General features: G+C 43.0%; 1 non-coding gene across 1 annotated transcript; it reads left to right on the top strand.

Moving 5' to 3' along the window:
• Positions 1-15,434: 15,434 nt before the first annotated feature.
• Positions 15,435-15,507, top strand: Trnaa-cgc (transfer RNA alanine (anticodon CGC)). The gene has a single exon. It is a non-coding gene; the product is annotated as a tRNA-Ala (tRNA).
• Positions 15,508-18,594: the final 3,087 nt, after the last annotated feature.

Raw genomic sequence — 18,594 nt, forward strand, 5'->3', positions numbered from 1 at the left:
ACACTAATGGTGAGACGACCTCAGAATTTTGCACAGATAATACTTTGAAGGTAACTAATACATTCTATAGGGAAAGAGATATTCATAAGTCCACCTGGAGCGATAGAGGTATTAGATAAAGATTTTGTGGTAGCTAATAGAAAAGGAGCATCTCTCGTGAATGATGTTATAGCATACAGAGAATATGATAAATACAGGGACCATTATCTGCTGATCCCCTACCACTGCATTCCAGCCCCCATGACTATTAGATTTTCATCTTCCTTTACGTACTGTATTACCCTTTCAATATCCCCGTATACTTTCTCTACCTCTTCATCTTCAGCTTCAGCTTGCGACGTCGATATGTATAACTGGACCATCATTGTCGGTGTTGGTTTGCTATCTATTGTGATAAGAACAACCCTATCACTGAACTGTTCACAATAACACACTCTCTGCCGTACCTTCCTATTCATACCGAATCCTGCGCCTATAATGCCATTTTCTGCAGCTGTTCATATTAACCTGTACTGATCGGACCAGAAGTCGTTGTTGTCTTTCTATTTCACTTCACTGGCCCCTACTATATCTAGATTGAGCCTTTGCATTTAGCTTTTCAGACATTCTAGCTTTCTGACACATTAAAGCTTCTCACATTCCACGCCACTACTCGTAGACCATTATCCTTTCGTTGGTTGTTCAGTGGTTTTTCTCGTGGTCACCTCCCCCTTGACAGTCAAGTCTCGGAGATCCTATTCCGGAATCTTTTGCCAATGCAGAGATCGTCATGACACTTTTTCAATTACAGGCCACAATTCCTGTGGATACACGTTATGTGTCTTTAATGCAATGGTTTCCATTGCCTTCTGTATTCTCATGCCGTTGATCATTGGTGTTTCTGCCGCCTTCAGGGGCAGTTTCCCACCTCAAGGACATGGGAGAGCTCTGAACCTCTCTCTGCTCCTCGGTCCCCTTTGACAAGGCCATTGGCAGAGTGAGGGTGACTTCTTAAGCCGCTAATGCTGATTATTAATCAAAATTTCCTGATCTTATCTTCGTGATCCTTACGCGCAATGTATATTGATGGCAGTAGAATCGTTCGGCAGTCAGCTTCAAATGCCGGTTCTCTAAATTTTCTCAATAGTGATTCTCGAAAAGAAGGTTTGTTCTTCCTACTGCCATTCATGTCTAAGTCGGTATGTACCTTCCTACAGTCACCCAGCTTCGACACCTGTAAGCCAAAGCATCACCACCTAACAACCGCAGATTTTTGCCCACCCCTTCCGCCACATCATTACTTCCCTGGGCACAGCTGACGATACCCTCGTCTCTGATGAAGATTCACCGCCGAGGGCAACATACTGGGTTCTGTTAGTTAAGAAGTCTTCGAGCCACTCACATATCTGTGAACTTATTCCATATGTTCGTACGTTCGTCAAAAGCCTGCAATGAGCGCCGTGTCAAATGCTTTCCGGAAATATAGAAATATGGAATCTGCTTGTTGCCCTTCACCCATAGCTCGCAGTACACCGTGTGAGAAAGGGGCAAATTGAGTTTCGCGCGAGCGAGGCGTTCTGAAACCATGCTGATTCTTAGGCATAAGCTTCTGTCTCAAGAAAGTTTGTTATATGATAACTGAGAATATGTTAGGGGTCCGCAGCTCGTGATCGTGCGGTAGCGTTCTCGCTTCCCGCGCCCGGGTTCTCGGGTTCGATTCCCGCGGCGGGGTCAGGGATTTTCTCTGCCTCGTGATGACTGGGTGTTGTGTGATGTCCTTAGGTTAGTTAGGTTTAAGTAGTTCTACGTTCTAGGGGACTAATGACCATAGATGTTAAGTCCCATAGTGCTCAGAGCCATTTGAACCATTTTTTTGAGAATATGTTCAAGGATTCTGCAGCAAATCGAAGTTAGGGATATCAGTCTGTAATTTTGCGGGTCCGTTCGTTTACTCTTCTTATTTACTAATCCGAAAGAACAGACACCACACACACACACACACACACACACATATATATATATATATATATATATATATATATATATATATATATATATATATATAAGGCGAGACGACCAATAATCTCTTCAGCGCAGATGCACACTAGGCCCGAATTCTTACAGAAATAGACGAAATGATGCGAGTAATAGGGATAATGGGCAACGGGCACTACGTTAGTAGTGTGTGGATAGGTTTAGAATTTGGGTCAGACAGGAGGCATGCTGGAGTAGTCCGTGCAGGTGCAATGACCAATGTGTCTGGATGGCTTACTGGTCAGAACTGCTGCGTAGTAAACCAAAGACGCGGGTTCCAATTCCGGTCCGGCATAAATTTTCAACTTTTCCCATTGATTCATTGATTTCAAACAATGTCCACTCCGCAGCAAATGTCTGTAATTACACTGGGTCTAAAAACACATATTTGATAGAAAATAAAACAAAAATGATGTTAATGAGGAATGTCAGGGGATAAGAAAGAGTATGAAAAGAGAAAACTACCAGGAAAAGAGAGGTTTGAGAATATGGAATTACGAAATAGAAAAGGCCATCAGGGAAAGCAAATGGCGTACGAAACGTACCTACAGCTAAAAACAGATCAAGATAGACAACATTATTTAGCTGCTAGAAATGCTGCAAAAGCAATAACAAAAACAGGACTTAGAGTTATTTCGGAAAAAAGTCGACGCATACGGGTGAGAAGACCTCGACTATAAATTATTAAAGAATTTAAATAATCCATCAAGAGACAAGGTACGGATAGACGTGATAAGACATGATCAATAGATCAAATATTATAAAAGCATTTGGTTTAACAGGCATTTCTACTAATTCTGAAGATAGGACCGGAGAATTAGTAAAAATATTGACTCGTTTAGTTTAAATGAGATAGAGGCTGTAATACAAAGACAAAAAAAAATGACTAGGAACAGAGAGCATAAATATAAAACTCTTAGAGAACGGAGAACTTTTAATCAAACTCTGCTTTATTCATCCGTCAAACATCTACATCTTACAATCATACCCGACACAAGATTAATGGCAACTGTCTCTTCTTTAAGAATGGGGAAAGAAATAAACCTACAAACCACAGAAGAATAAGGACACTGACTGCAAAAATACTGCAACACCAATAAGGAGTTGTGCGACATAAACGAAAGCTGGTAGGCGCGTGTCTATATCTGAAAGATGATGTCTATTCCAATTTCGTACTAGACGCGTAAGTGTGGTGCTAGTATCGCAACTATGAGGATACAAATCAGGTTTGCCTTAAATACACACTGCACGCTCGTAAGCATTAGTTACCTTTGAGATTGTACGTGGTGAGTTGATGTCCTTCAAGAATGCTTTTAAGGTGACAAAAACGCCATTATCAGCGCCTCAATAAGTTTGAACGAGGTCGTATAATAGGGCTACGAGAAGCTGGACGTTCCTTCTGCGACATTGTGGAAAGTCTTGGCTAGAATGTAGCCACTGTACATGACTGCTAGCAGCGGTGGTCATGAGAATGTACTGTTGCAAGAAGGCTGGGCTCTGGACGGTCACCTGGTACTCCCGAGAGGGAGGACCATTGTTTTCGGCTTCGGCGCATAGTACTGCTTCTGCAGCAGCAATTTGAGAAGCACTTGGCACCACTGTGACACAACGAACTGCTACAAATCGGTTACTTCAAGGACAGCTCCGAGGAAGATGTCCTATAGTGTGCGTTCCACTGACACAAAACTACCGCCCTTTGTGACTTCAGTGGTGTCAAGTGAGAGCTCATTGGACGGCCAGATGGAGGTCTGTTGCATTTTATAATGAAAGCTGGTTATGCCTCGGTGCCTGTTTGTTTGTTAGGAGGTGGCCAGTTGAGGACCTGCAACCATCCTGTCTGCTTGCTAGGTACACTGGACCTACACCTAGGTTAAGATCTGGGGTTCAATTTCGTATGACAGTAGGAGCACACTCGTGGTCATCTCAAGCACCCCGTTTGCAAATTTGTTCGTCAATCTGGTGATTCAAACGGTTGTGCTGCCGTTCATAACAGCATTCCAGAGGGTGTTCCCCAATAAGATAACGCTCATCCACATACAGTTTTTTTAGCCCAGCATGCTCTACAGAGTGTCAAGATGCTGCCTTGGCCAGCTCGATCACTAGATCTGTCTCCAGTCCAGCACATGTTAGACATTATCCGACGAAAACTCCAATGTCATCCACAACCAGCATTAACAATCACTGTGTTGACCATTCAAGAGCAACAGGCATGGAAGTCTGTCCCCCAAACTGACATCTGGCACTCTTACAACACAATGCATGCACATTTACATGGTTAAATTCAAAATTCTGGCGGTTACACCGGTTATTAATGTACTAGCATTTCACATTAAAAAAATGTTCAAATGTGTGTGAAATCTTATGGGACTTAACTGCTAGGGTCATCAGTCCCTAAGCTTACACACTACTTAACCTAAATGATCCTAAGGACAAACACACACACCCATGCCCGAGGGAGGACTCGAACCTCCGCTGGGACGAGCCGCACAGTCCATGACTGCAGCGCCTTAGACCGCTCGGCTTATCCCGCGCGGCTTGCAATGGTTTATCACACACTTTCATTAACCTGTGATTTTGCTATGTTAATCACTTAAATATGTTAGCTAGACAAATGAAGTCCAGAAATTTCATTAATCTACAGTAATTAATTCTTGATGTTGCGTTTTTTCCGTCACTGCATGTTAAATTCAGCTTACAAACTATATGCTGATATTTTAAGTAACCATTTAAAGTTAATATTAGAACTACACTTGCGCGAAGAATGGAATGATATTCGTAAAAAGAGACTTTGTATTGACTACGTATTTACTATGCAACAGCTAACAGAGAAAAGAAGGAAATACAGTTTGCTTTTATTTTGGCAATTGTAGATCTAGAGAGGTCCTTCGATAAGTTGTACAGGCACGAACTATGGAATGGGGTTACCCTCAACACATAATAATGTATACAAAAGTTAATATAATGGCATCTACTTCAATTTACCCAATTACAGTTGGGAAATATCGTTATTAATGAGGGAGTAACACAGGGGTGTGTGTCATCACACACGGTTTTTAACATTTGTATGGATGAAATCCTACACAGATGTAAGGCTGATGCACCACATGGAATTGAGCTAGGTAGGACCACTTTAAATGTGATAGTATATGATGGCGATTTAGTAATTATGCAAAACACTGAAGATAATCTTCAGAGAGTTATTTATTTACCACATAACATTTGTGAAGAATATGATTTCGAGATTCCTACCTCAAAAGCAGTAACCATGGCAGTATCACGGCAAACACGGAATAACAGCAAAGACTATTTTGGATCACCAAATGTTAGAACAGACTCAACATTTTAATTATTTACGTTGTGATACCTCTATTATTAGGAGAGGTATAATTAATAAATTAGGAAGTTACTAGGCAATGTCCGGAACCACTCACAGAACACTGACGACAGCGCAGACCGAGAAACAGATGAAGCTGTACCAGATGATGGAAGTGCCGGTTATTGTATGTGGCAGTGAAATGTCTACATTAAGACAGGAAGGTCACAGCCATACACAAGTCACCAAAATGAAATTCCTTAGCGCGCCCTTGGGATACACACACCTTCATAAATTAAGAAACCAGGATATACGGAATCAGTTACAAATATTTGCAGTACAGGCTTCGTCGAACGAATATAGAAAGAAGTGGGAACAACATTTAGAACATGGGCAATACAAGGATTCTGAAACTGGCACGGTCATAGAGAACTACAGGAAGACTGGGGTAGAGATAGGTAGAATCCGAAACAAGTCGAAAGGTCTAATCCCTTAAAGGATGACGATGATGATAATGTATTCGAGATCGTACTGTAATATAATTTCATAATCAGTTATCAAAGTAAAGACGATCACAACACCTAAAAACAAACTCTTTGAACATAACCAAAAATTCTTATCATATAAATACAGTTTTTTTATATAGAAGGCATATTTATCAAAACGGTAAAACATTGACAATTTCATTGATACAATACAATCTTTCCTAAACTTATTTTAGGTTCCATGTAAGAAATGCATATTTAGAATGCTGAAATCTTTTTATTGCATCACCCCATATTTTGATAACGTGAACTGGGGTTCCACAGCAAATAAAGATCATTGTGGGCTCATAGTTTTCAAGGGGGACCAACTCAGTCGGTTAATTCCAAAAGTGTATCCTACAAAGGAAGCTGTTGCCTGCAATTCACATTCAGTTAAATGATTGTTTTGAAAAATAAAATTTACATAGCTGAAGCTGGAGGACAAAAGATCATCTTTGCACATGCAACTAAAATCCAAATCAATATTACTATAACATGAATGTGCATATTAAATCCCACGTAACTTCAGATATATTATTCACTCGAAAAATCTATAACTTTAGGATGAGCCTATTCTCAGTTCCTTTAAATTTCGTAAAAAGATTTACTTATTTTAGTTTGCTGAGCCGGAAGATAGATTTCAGGATTTAATAGTGGACTCAAACTTATTAAATACATAGTTAGTGTCTTTGAATACATTCTGTGTCGGCGCTAAGCGTTTCTTGAGAGTGAGTTGATGTTGTGATAGCTCACTTCACGTAGACCTGCAAGACTCCAAATTTTGTGAATGACAACCAAATGTAGGTTAGCAACAGTGTAAAAGCGCGTCCGATGTCACTCGCGAGCGACTTCTATTAGTTTTTTACAAACTAAATGCTGAACTATGTTGACGTATTTTGTTAATACTTATATTACACATAGTTATAAAACCTGACAGAAGAAGTGACCTTCGAGACTGGACATCTGGAATGATTTTAGCCATCAAATTATTCGAATTACATTGATGAAACTCAAAAGCTAGATTTGTCGAGTACTTACGCTATACTGAATGAGGGCTTCAGAACTCTGCTATATGACCCCGTAATACGGTGGCTTACAGATAGCCGTTCTTCCCGTGAATCATTCACAAATGGGACAGGAAGAGGAGGCTCATGGGTGGGAGCGACAATACACATCCGTCACACACCGAAATGTAGCAACGTAGCAAGTGGACTTCAGAAGTAGTTGTAGACTGGTCACCTGGATCATGTGTACAACGGTTCCCTTTGTCAGGGATACTCTAATAGTAGTAGCAGTGCCGCTGCACGTCTAATACTGTCGCCCATGCTGTTAACTGAGGGAGTGAGCCGGAGAGATGAAAAGCCTGTGGCGCTGCCACAGACGCGGCCGGTAATTAACACTGGCGCTGGCGACAAATGAACGCCGTGCATCACGCCGGCCGCGATCTGGCTGGCGCCAGCGAGCTAGCGCCCGATCACTCAGCAGCCTGGGCAACGCAGCTGTACTGCGGGTCGCCTGGTTGACAGGAGCTGTGTCGCGGTATCCGGTACACATACAATGAAGGATCGCTAGAGTGAGAAAAGGGACCTGACAGTTGAGAATTTATTTTAATATTGCTAGGCTAGAGTAATAATTCTACGATATTTCGCATTACGTAATCCGTATTGAAAAAGATTACAACAGCAGCACAAAATTAACTAACATCGGGTGGTTAAAATTAAAGTGCAGCTACTCACGGAGATCCAATGTGGGCTGTAATTATCGTATGGCAGCGAAACTTGACAGATATTGTAAAGCGTTAGTGCGGAACAGATTTACGCTGGAAAAATTAGTTCCAGTATGGCCGGAGCAAATCCGGCTCTCTGAATACATGAAAGACGTGTTCCCGTAAACAAAGGATTCGGTATTGGACAGAAAAGGTCAAACAAGTGAGACCACGATAATGTTGATTTTATTATTATCTGCCACTTACACAGTTTGAGCACATAGTTGGAGCATTGGAGACGTCAAAGAGATGCTGTACAGCGCCAGATTTCCACCCGGTGGCCAAAAATTGGAACTAATTTTTTTCCAGCGTAAATCGCTTCCGGATTAATACATTATCAGGCCTGTCATACGATAATTATACCCCATACTGGACCTCCGTGAACAGCTGCGCTTTAATTGTAAGAATTGTGAGAACATAGTTTCAGTGCAATATGAATGTTAACGCAAACAAGTAGTTTCTGAGGGCAAAGATCGAAGCAGAAAAGAAGAAAGCGTGCGCGTTGACCTTTCTGGACAAATAATGCTTTAGATTTTGATGTACAGCTGAAAACGCCTTTCTTCAAAGCCTATTTCTACATATATAACTATACAAAGCCACTGTGAAGTGCATGGGAGAGGGCTTTTCCCACGGGGCCACGTATTATGGTCTCCGTGATGCTCTCTGGTCACGCTCGTAATTCTGCCCTTCTGTGTATACGTTCTATACCGCCGACGATCGTATTTGGTAAGCGTCCGTTACACTTGAGCAGTATTCTATAAAGGTTCAAACGAGTGTTTTGTAAGTAGTGTGCTTTACAGACTGACAACATTTTCTCACAAGTATCATACCAGTGAAGCACAGCCTACCACCATCTTTACCTACGACTGAGTAGGTAGTCGTTCCCCTTCATAACCACACAAATTGTTACTCACAGGTATATGTGTACTAGGACACTCCTCCCGTGACTCACTGTCAAAGAATGAAATGCTTAGTTTTGGACCTTTAATTTAACATATTTACATATAAAATCATTTGTGAAACTGAGAACATTCACATAAACTGATGCTAAGACTTATGTTTTCCTAAGCACCCAAGTGTCAAGTTTCTTTTATATTTTGAGATGAAAACAATTCAAAGTCATTAATGAGGAAGATATGGTGGAAGTCATACTCTCTGAGAAAATGTGTCTAAGAATACAAATATATTGATTGCTATGAGCAAGAAAAACTGGTGTACACCATTGTATAGAGCAAAGAAATAACAAGTCCTCAGGACTATGACGTAAAATGCAGTGATGTTAGAAACATGTGGTGAATGGTATGCTATTGTAATAGCTACAGAAAACTTAATGACTGAAATACATACAATTGAAAGAGCAACTAAATAATAGCAACTGTCAGGAAAATTCCAAAACCAAAATCCAATACAATCTTACAGCTCATTCGAAAAATGGCCGACAGGTATATCGTTGAAATATCAATTGAAAAAATGCAGTTTTTGCGGCTATACGCCCGATATCTAATGGACCAGTCAGTGAGCCATGAAAACATGAATCTGCACATCTGACTCATCCAGTCTGTAATATCGGTCTCCGGCGTCCCTCCTCGGAAGATATGGTTTTGAATGGAGTGCGATCCGATTCGTAGAGAGGCGTATCTGGGATAAAAGCTGCCCTCTCCCTCGGTACTAGTTACAATATTCCAGATTTACGGCAGACGTAACTAATCATTCCCTAACTGCTCTTAGTATCAGAATTGGTGTTCAACTGTTAGAGGCTGATTAAAAATTTAGTTGTTTTCGTGAATGTCTCTATCGGTCACCCGAAGAGTGTTTGATCGGAAATCAGAATGAAATTTTAGCTGAAAACATCGGACGCCATGGAAATGTAAGTGCACCAACTTGTCATTTTGTGCCTCCAGTCCACACCAAACCATCTGATTCTTCACCCAAGCAATAAGAATGAGAAACGTGAATAATACCTTCCGAAGACTGCCAGTACGAAAATATATGCTTCCTATAGAAAAATCAAAGAAAAAAATACTTAGTGTTCATACGTTTGATTAAAACATTTAATCTTCGTGATACTCTTTCAAAAGGGTTGTGTCGCTCTTCACTTTTTGGCCTTGTCGCTCAATTACAGTAGTTGTTGTGTTCAATCGTATGAACATAACAGAATAACGGCATGTTTTGTGCACATACAACTCTATTATACACTCCTGGAAATGGAAAAAAGAACACATTGACACCGGTGTGTCAGACCCACCATACTTGCTCCGGACACTGCGAGAGGGCTGTACAAGCAATGATCACACGCACGGCACAGCGGACACACCAGGAACCGCGGTGTTGGCCGTCGAATGGCGCTAGCTGCGCAGCATTTGTGCACCGCCGCCGTCAGTGTCAGCCAGTTCGCCGTGGCATACGGAGCTCCATCGCAGTCTTTAACACTGGTAGCATGCCGCGACAGCGTGGACGTGAACCGTATGTGCAGTTGACGGACTTTGAGCGAGGGCGTATAGTGGGCATGCGGGAGGCCGGGTGGACGTACCGCCGAATTGCTCAACACGTGGGGCGTGAGGTCTCCACAGTACATCGATGTTGTCGCCAGTGGTCGGCGGAAGGTGCACGTGCCCGTCGACCTGGGACCGGACCGCAGCGACGCACGGATGCACGCCAAGACCGTAGGATCCTACGCAGTGCCGTAGGGGACCGCACCGCCACTTCCCAGCAAATTAGGGACACTGTTGCTCCTGGGGTATCGGCGAGGACCATTCGCAACCGTCTCCATGAAGCTGGGCTACGGTCCCGCACACCGTTAGGCCGTCTTCCGCTCACGCCCCAACATCGTGCAGCCTGCCTCCAGTGGTGTCACGACAGGCGTGAATGGAGGGACGAATGGAGACGTGTCGTCTTCAGCGATGAGAGTCGCTTCTGCCTTGGTGCCAATGATGGTCGTATGCGTGTTTGGCGCCGTGCAGGTGAGCGCCACAATCAGGACTGCGTACGACCGAGGCACACAGGGCCAACACCCGGCATCATGGTGTGGGGAGCGATCTCCTACACTGGCCGTACACCACTGGTGATCGTCGAGGGGACACTGAATAGTGCACGGTACATCGAAACCGTCATCGAACCCATCGTTCTACCATTCCTAGACCGGCAAGGGAACTTGCTGTTCCAACAGGACAATGTACGTCCGCATGTATCCCGTGCCACCCACTGTGCTCTAGAAGGTGTAAGTCAACTACCCCGGCCAGCAAGATCTCCGGATCTGTCCCCCATTGAGCATGTTTGGGACTGGATGAAGCGTCGTCTCACGCGGTCTGCACGTCCAGCACGAACGCTGGTCCAACTGAGGCGCCAGGTGGAAATGGCATGGCAAGCCGTTCCACAGGACTACATCCAGCATCTCTACGATCGTCTCCATGGGAGAATAGCAGCCTGCATTGCTGCGAAAGGTGGATATACACTGTACTAGTGCCGACATTGTGCATGCTCTGTTGCCTGTGTCTATGTGCCTGTGGTTCTGTCAGTGTGATCATGTGATGTATCTGACCCCAGGAATGTGTCAATAAAGTTTCCCCTTCCTGGGACAATGAATTCACGGTGTTCTTATTTCAATTTCCAGGAGTGTATTATTGAAAAGGAAACTATCCTGTCCTCAAAATAACTGGCTTTACAGCGATTCTTCTCAGTTGCAATTATTTAGTAGGAATGTGTGTATGAATTGAGTTGAACGTCGAAAACCAATTTCGGTAGCAACAAGTCCGGAAAAACGTACACACAGAAAATGTAAACATTCTTCTATTAACCAGGGGAATGGACAACAATTAGAACATGAAACGCCTAACTGCTACTCTTATCTGTTTTTTCCTTGGGATGGGTAACAGGAGGAGAAAAAAAGAAGGAAGACTGGTGTTTGAGGTCCTGTCGATAGCCAGATAATTACGGACCGACGACAAGCTCAGATTGATTAAGGATGAGGTAGGAAATTGGCCATGTCGTTTCAAAGAATTATAGCGGCATTCGACTTAAGCAATGTAGGGGAATCGCGGAGAACCTAAATCTGTATGGCGCACACGGATATGAACCTCGTCCTCCAGGATGCGAGGCCACTGACGTAGTGGGCAGCGTATTTTGTACCCTGCTTACAGTTCAGCTGCAAAATAGATACCCAAAATTTTGTAAAGTTTAATGTTGAAAGGCGAAGAGGTCTGAAACACAGTGCTTAGTTTAAGAAGCTGGGAAAAAGCATTCACCAATAATTTTCGTGGGGAAACATTTGACTGTAGTATTTGAGAAAACCTGCGGAAAATGTAACGCAGTATGACCGGACTATGAAGTATACTTGACCCCTTCACTTTACGAATCTAGGCTCCCCATCGTGCCGATCGCCGGATAAGTGATGCGTAGCAATTTCCACTTACCGTAATGACTAACGCCTACCAAGAACTGCAGCCCACGTATCGGTGTCGTCACAGTGAGATGTGTCGTGAATAAGCAATCCGGCAAATCCAGAGAATCTTGGAGAAGGTTGGTTTCTTGAAGTTATTTGTACAACAGAGAGGAATGCAAAGACATTTTTGTTTCATAAATGTTAGAAAATTTGATGTTTGTAGCGATTATCTCGCCATTCATCCAGAAAACACGTTGAAACACGTCGAGCATCTCCAAGGAAATTCTCCACGTTTTTCATAGGAAATATTGACACTGGAAGACTGTTCACTTGATTGAGATGACCTCCGTTGGCACGTCAATAAAGGAAATGTGTACTTTTCAGTGATCATAATTACCCTCACAAGTTTCACAGGACACACAGTTGAGCCTTATAATTTATGCTCTCGTGTACAGTACGCTTGTAAACATTATTTTATCCCTGATAATGGTGGTTATGCACTGCGGAGGTATATTAAATCAGTACAATAATATTGAAACTAGCTACTTTTTCTAAATGTTTTATGCCAAGACGCTTTTCGAGAGACTTTTATTCTACAAGTGGCCTCATTTGGGTCCACATTTACATATATCTTCTTATAAAATATCTTTTTATATATATTTTTATATCTTTTATATATCTTTTATAAAATATCTTTTTATAAAATTATTATTCCACTTACGGAGGTCCGTATTTTACGCGAAGTAATTAGCTCCAGTGGGTGATGACCATCTTCAAGACCTGAGTACAAACTATTTTGTGTTCATATCGAGTCAACATACGTAAATACGGTTATTGTCTTATTACTTTCTGATTGTACTAGGTTTACATATGTTGCTTGAAGTGTTTAGAAATTTGTTCTACTCATGTTATGAAAATAATCATCAAAGACCGAAATTAATGATCTGACGTAAAATACTGTGGTCCGTAACTGGAAAAAATACAAAGCCTTTCCTTTATTTTGCAGCAACTATGTTGAAACTCACGAATAAAATATGTCTTCCCTACGAAACTTCACTTTCACGAAGGTCCAACAACTTAATTTCATACCACACATCACTGCGTTAATTCACTCCTCTAGCGTTGCATTTACTATCTAAATTGTTGCTTTGTGTTAGTAACGTTCTCGTGATCTGTAATTTACTGCACGGTTTTACATTCCTTATAATTAATACAACTAATAATGTACAACAATTTTAGCTGCAAAAACTGAACTGTAACGTCTGCTGCGAAGCAGTGCTCATTCTAGGAAAGTTCAAAACAACACACATTTAACTGATCAGTTATTATATGTCTAGTCATGATCAGTAAAATATCTGTTAAAAATGATCAACAAATATTGTAATACGTTTCAATAGGACTACATTGAGATATTTAGAAAGTACGTTTAATTTATTTAACGTGGTTGAGAGAGTCTGTATTTCAAGACTCATCGATCTCAAGAGATCGGTAAAATAGAATGTGCATAGTCCAACTCCTCGTCCTAAGCGATATTATTAACGTTCGTTTCACAACAGTTTCAGGTAACATGCGTATCAAAATGAAGTCACCTCAAGGAAGTTCTTGCATGTTTTTCCTCTTGCGTGTTATTATAACGCAGTGGCGTTAATAAGAGTTCTCCAGTGTTTTTAATTCATTTTCACTGAGAAGCACGTCCAAGGGCTAACACTGAATACCTCGGACCTCAGTCTTATCTCTTGGTAACACATCGCGTGTGGGTAAATTAAACTTATACGGAAGCTGAAAATTCTAATTCGAGAACCCCGATTTGCTCTGATACAAAGAATTCCCTTAGATACTTTAATCAGTCTCTCTAAGACAAGCACATCCAGCACATAAAGATACCAATAATGTCCAGTTTTTAATACCTAAACTTCACTGTTTAGTGGCTAAAATGTACCAACTGCAACCAATGGCCAGTTTTTGTCAGCTATTGAAGGGGAGGACCGTATTCATAACTGCCATAAGAAAAAACTTCTTTTGTTCTTATTTTCCACTGTCTTCTCGATGTTTTTGTGTTTCTTTGGTCTTTAACCATCTACCAGCTTGATGCTGATATTTACGTAAGTCTATCCACTGCAAGAACTTTCATGTATTACAGCAACTGCATATATGTTAACTATCTTCCGTGTAATATACAACAAGCAGAATTAGTTTTTTTTGCAGATGACACTAGTATTGTAATCAAGCCAACAGTACGAACAGAATTTTTGTTTGTAAAGTTTTGGTGAGGCTTGTGGGACCAAACTTCAGAGGTCATCGATCTCTAAGCCTACACACTACTTGATCTAACTTAAACTAACTTACGCTATGGACAACACACACTCGAACCTCCGACGGGTGGGAGCCGCACGCACCATGACAAGCCGCCTCAGATCGCGCGGCTACCCCACGCGGTAGATACGCACAAAAATCGAAGAAATGGTAAACTATCTTCTTAATAATATAATAGCCTTTCTGCGAATGGTCTCAGCCTCAACTTTAAAAACACACAACATATTCAGTTCTGCACATCTAGATGTGCTACACTTATGATAAGTTTAACACATGATGAGGAAAAAATACATAGGGTGAGAACTACAAAATTCTTAGGTGTCCATATTGATCACAGTTTTACTTGGAAAAAGCACATTTTGGAACACCTAAAACTGCTTAGTTCAACCACATTTTCTCTTAGAATTATTGCAAGTTTTGAGGAGAGACAAATCAGTGAGTTGATATATTTTGTATATTTTCATTTAATTATGTCATATCGAATAATGTTCTTGGGTAGCTCATCTTTAAGAAAAAAGTCTTCGTCGTGCAAAAACATGCTGTAAACATATGTGACGGTTACCCACGATCATCTTGTAGGCATCTGTTTTAAAAGTTGGGCATTCTAATTATGCTTCACAGTATATTTATTCCCTCGCGAAATTTTTTTGCAAATAACCCACTACAGTTCAAAAGGAACGATGATGTACATAATTACAATACCAGAAGAAAAATGATATTTACTACTCCACATTAAGGCTGTGCTTAGCACAAAAAGTCGTGCACAATACTGCAACAAAAATTTTTGATCATTTACCAGTGATACAAAATGTCTGAAAGACAGCAAAGTAAAATTTGAAAATAAACTGAGAAAGTTTCTCCTTGACAATTCCCTCTATTCTGTAGAAGAAACTCTACTTCCGTAATGGGTAAAAGGTGGTGGGCAGGAATCACTAAGTCACTTACGTGTATGTTATTTCGTTTTGAAACAAAAAAAGAAAAAAAAAAGCTTGTTAACTTTCAGAATGTAACCATATGTACAAATTACGAGGGCTATTCGAAATGCAAACCACTGTGAAAATCAAAACTTTTTTATTTGCAACAGTTAGCTACAACTTCCAGCTACTTATCTCCACTGTCGTTGCACCGAGCGAGGTGGCGCAGTGGTTAGCACACTGGACTCGCATTCCGGAGGACGACGGTTCAATCCCGTCTCCGGCCATCCTGATTTAGGTTTTCCGTGATTTCCCTAAATCGCTTCAGGCAAATGCCGGGATGGTTCCTTTGAAAGGGCACGGCCGATTTCCTTTCCCATCCTTCCCTCACCTGAGCTTGCGCTCCGTCTCTACTGACCTCGTTGTCGACGGGACGTTAAACACTAAATCCTCCTCCTCCTCCTCCTCCTCCACTGTCGTCGATCCGACTTACCCGTTTGTCGTAACGTTGTATCAACTTTCCAATATCCTCGTTACAGAAGGCAGCCGCCAGTGCTTTCCGCCAATTCTCTACGCTGGCCTACAGCTCGTTGTCTGTGCCAAAATGTTGTCTTCACAGCCAGCGGTTCATGTGAGCAGAGATGGAACTCAAAGAGAGACAATTACGGGCTGTATTGTGGGTAATAAAACATTTCCAATTGAAAACGATGCAGGACCATCTTCATTGCCCCTGCAGAAGGCGGCTAATAATGATGTCGTGTGACTAGGGCCTCCAGTCGGGCAGACCGTTCGCCTGGTGCAAGTCTTTCAATTTGGCGCCACTTCGGCGACTTGTGCGTCGATGGGGACGAAATGATGATGATTAGGACAACACAACGCCCAGTCCATGCGCGGAGAAAATCTCCGACCCAGCCGGGAATCGAACCCAGGCCCTTAGGATTGACATTCTGTCGCGCTGACCACTCAGCTACCGGGAGCGGACAGAAGGCGGCTGAGAATTGTCTTGAAGAAGAAAAAGCAAGACGTTATGTAGTATTGACTGCATAGGTTCAGGGGAAATTTCTGACCAGGCCCTCGTACTTGGCGGGAGACACTATTATTCTAGATATCTTTATGTGCTCAGAACTAAAAACAACGACGTAACGTAATCGACGGGCATACTAAAGACACTGCCCAACACACCAGCGCAAAATTTCATCGGATATTCACTGGTTTCCATTTCGCAACCGATCGTTCAAAATGATTCAAATGGCTCTGAGCACTATGGGACTTATCATCTGAGGTCATCAGTCCCCTAGAACTTAGAACTACTTAAACCTAACTAATCTAAGGACATCACACACATCCATGCCCGAGGCAGGATTCGAAACTGCGACCGTAGCGGTCTCGCGGTTCCAGACTGAAGCGCCGAGAACCGCTCGGCCACTCCGGCCAACACCGATCGTTCCTTACTTTCCGAAAAACCTCCATAATTTGCCGTGTGATTGTAAAATAAGTCACTCCTCATCATTACGATGTATCATGCAAAATGATTTATGGAATATGAAACTAGCAAACCTAGATTAAGTGAATCTGGTTACTGTAGTCAAGCCTGGGTCTCCACATACAGTTTTTACCCTCCATGTTTCCCTTCATTACCAGAGTGAAAGTTCCTTGATGCCTCAGATTGTTTATATCAGGCTGTCACTGCTTTTAATAAAGACGTGCCGTAACTTCGATACAGTACATCTCCAGTAGTTGTCCGATCTGTCCTTGCAGTCTTCATTGTTGAAATATGGGGGTCCTCAGGAAGGTCCCAGCTAGGCAGGGAGAAGGTGTAGACGATGCAGGCAGCCAGCTCGTTGCTGAAACCGTTTAGTAACAATTATAAAGACATGCAGAGCTGTGTGTCTGCAGCAGGCAGACTTCAGGTGGCGGGCAATGACCTCGAACCCGAACGTGTTAGCACGGGCGCGCGGATGCATGCATTCTTCGATGACACCTGCGTACAGCTTTCTTCTACTTCTGCACTGCGGCGGGGTGACTGGTATCATGTCAGGACGATGGGACGTCGAAGCGGCGACCGGTGCTCAGGGATAGTCTGTATCACCCATCGAGACTGCTCCAGGTGCTGAACGCGGACCCCACAGGTAGGGGAGCAACGGCTCCGAACTCGCTGGATCTCATCTCGTGTCTCGGACCACGTGGCAGTGGCGTAAGGGCTGACTGCCAGGAAAGCAGTCAGTGGCCAGTATTTCGTGTTCTTGTGAGGACGGTGGTGGCTGTGGCATTATGGCGCACGTTAGAACATGTTGTTGTTGTTGTCTTCAGTCCCGAGACTGGTTTGAAGCAGCTCTCCATGCTACTCTATCCTGTGCAAGATTCTTCATCTGCCAGTACATACTGCAACCTACATCCTTCTGAATCTGCTTAGTGTACTCATCTCTTGGTCTCCCTCTACAATTTTCACCTTCCACGCTGCCCTCCAATGCTAAATTTGTGATCCCTCGATGCCTCAAAATACACTACTGGAAATTGAAATAAGAACACCGTGAATTCATTGTCCCAGGAAGGGGAAACTTTATTGACACATTCCTGGGGTCAGATACATCACATGATCACACTGACAGAACCACAGGCACATAGACACAGGCAACAGAGCATGCACAATGTCGGCACTAGTACAGTGTATATCCACCTTTCGCAGCAATGCAGGCTGCTATTCTCCCATGGAGACGATCGTAGAGATGCTGGATGTAGTCCTGTGGAACGGCTTGCCATGCCATTTCCACCTGGCGCCTCAGTTGGACCAGCGTTCGTGCTGGACGTGCAGACCACGTGAGACGACGCTTCATCCAGTCCCAAACATGCTCAATGGGGGACAGATCCGGAGATCTTGCTGGCCAGGGTAGTTGACTTACACCTTCTAGAGCACATTGGTTGGCACGGGATACATGCGGACGTACATTGTCCTGTTGGAACAGCAAGTTCCCTTGCCGGTCTAGGAATGGTAGAACGATGGGTTCGATGACGGTTTGGATGTACCGTGCACTATTCAGTGTCCCCTCGACGATCACCAGTGGTGTACGGCCAGTGTAGGAGATCGCTCCCCACACCATGATGCCGGGTGTTGGCCCTGTGTGCCTCGGTCGTACGCAGTCCTGATTGTGGCGCTCACCTGCACGGCGCCAAACACGCATACGACCATCATTGGCACCAAGGCAGAAGCGACTCTCATCGCTGAAGACGACACGTCTCCATTCGTCCCTCCATTCACGCCTGTCGTGACACCACTGGAGGCAGGCTGCACGATGTTGGGGCGTGAGCGGAAGACGGCCTAACGGTGTGCGGGACCGTAGCCCAGCTTCATGGAGACGGTTGCGAATGGTCCTCGC

Source organism: Schistocerca cancellata, chromosome 2, assembly GCF_023864275.1.
Source record: "Schistocerca cancellata isolate TAMUIC-IGC-003103 chromosome 2, iqSchCanc2.1, whole genome shotgun sequence".
Lineage (NCBI taxonomy): Eukaryota > Metazoa > Arthropoda > Insecta > Orthoptera > Acrididae > Schistocerca > Schistocerca cancellata.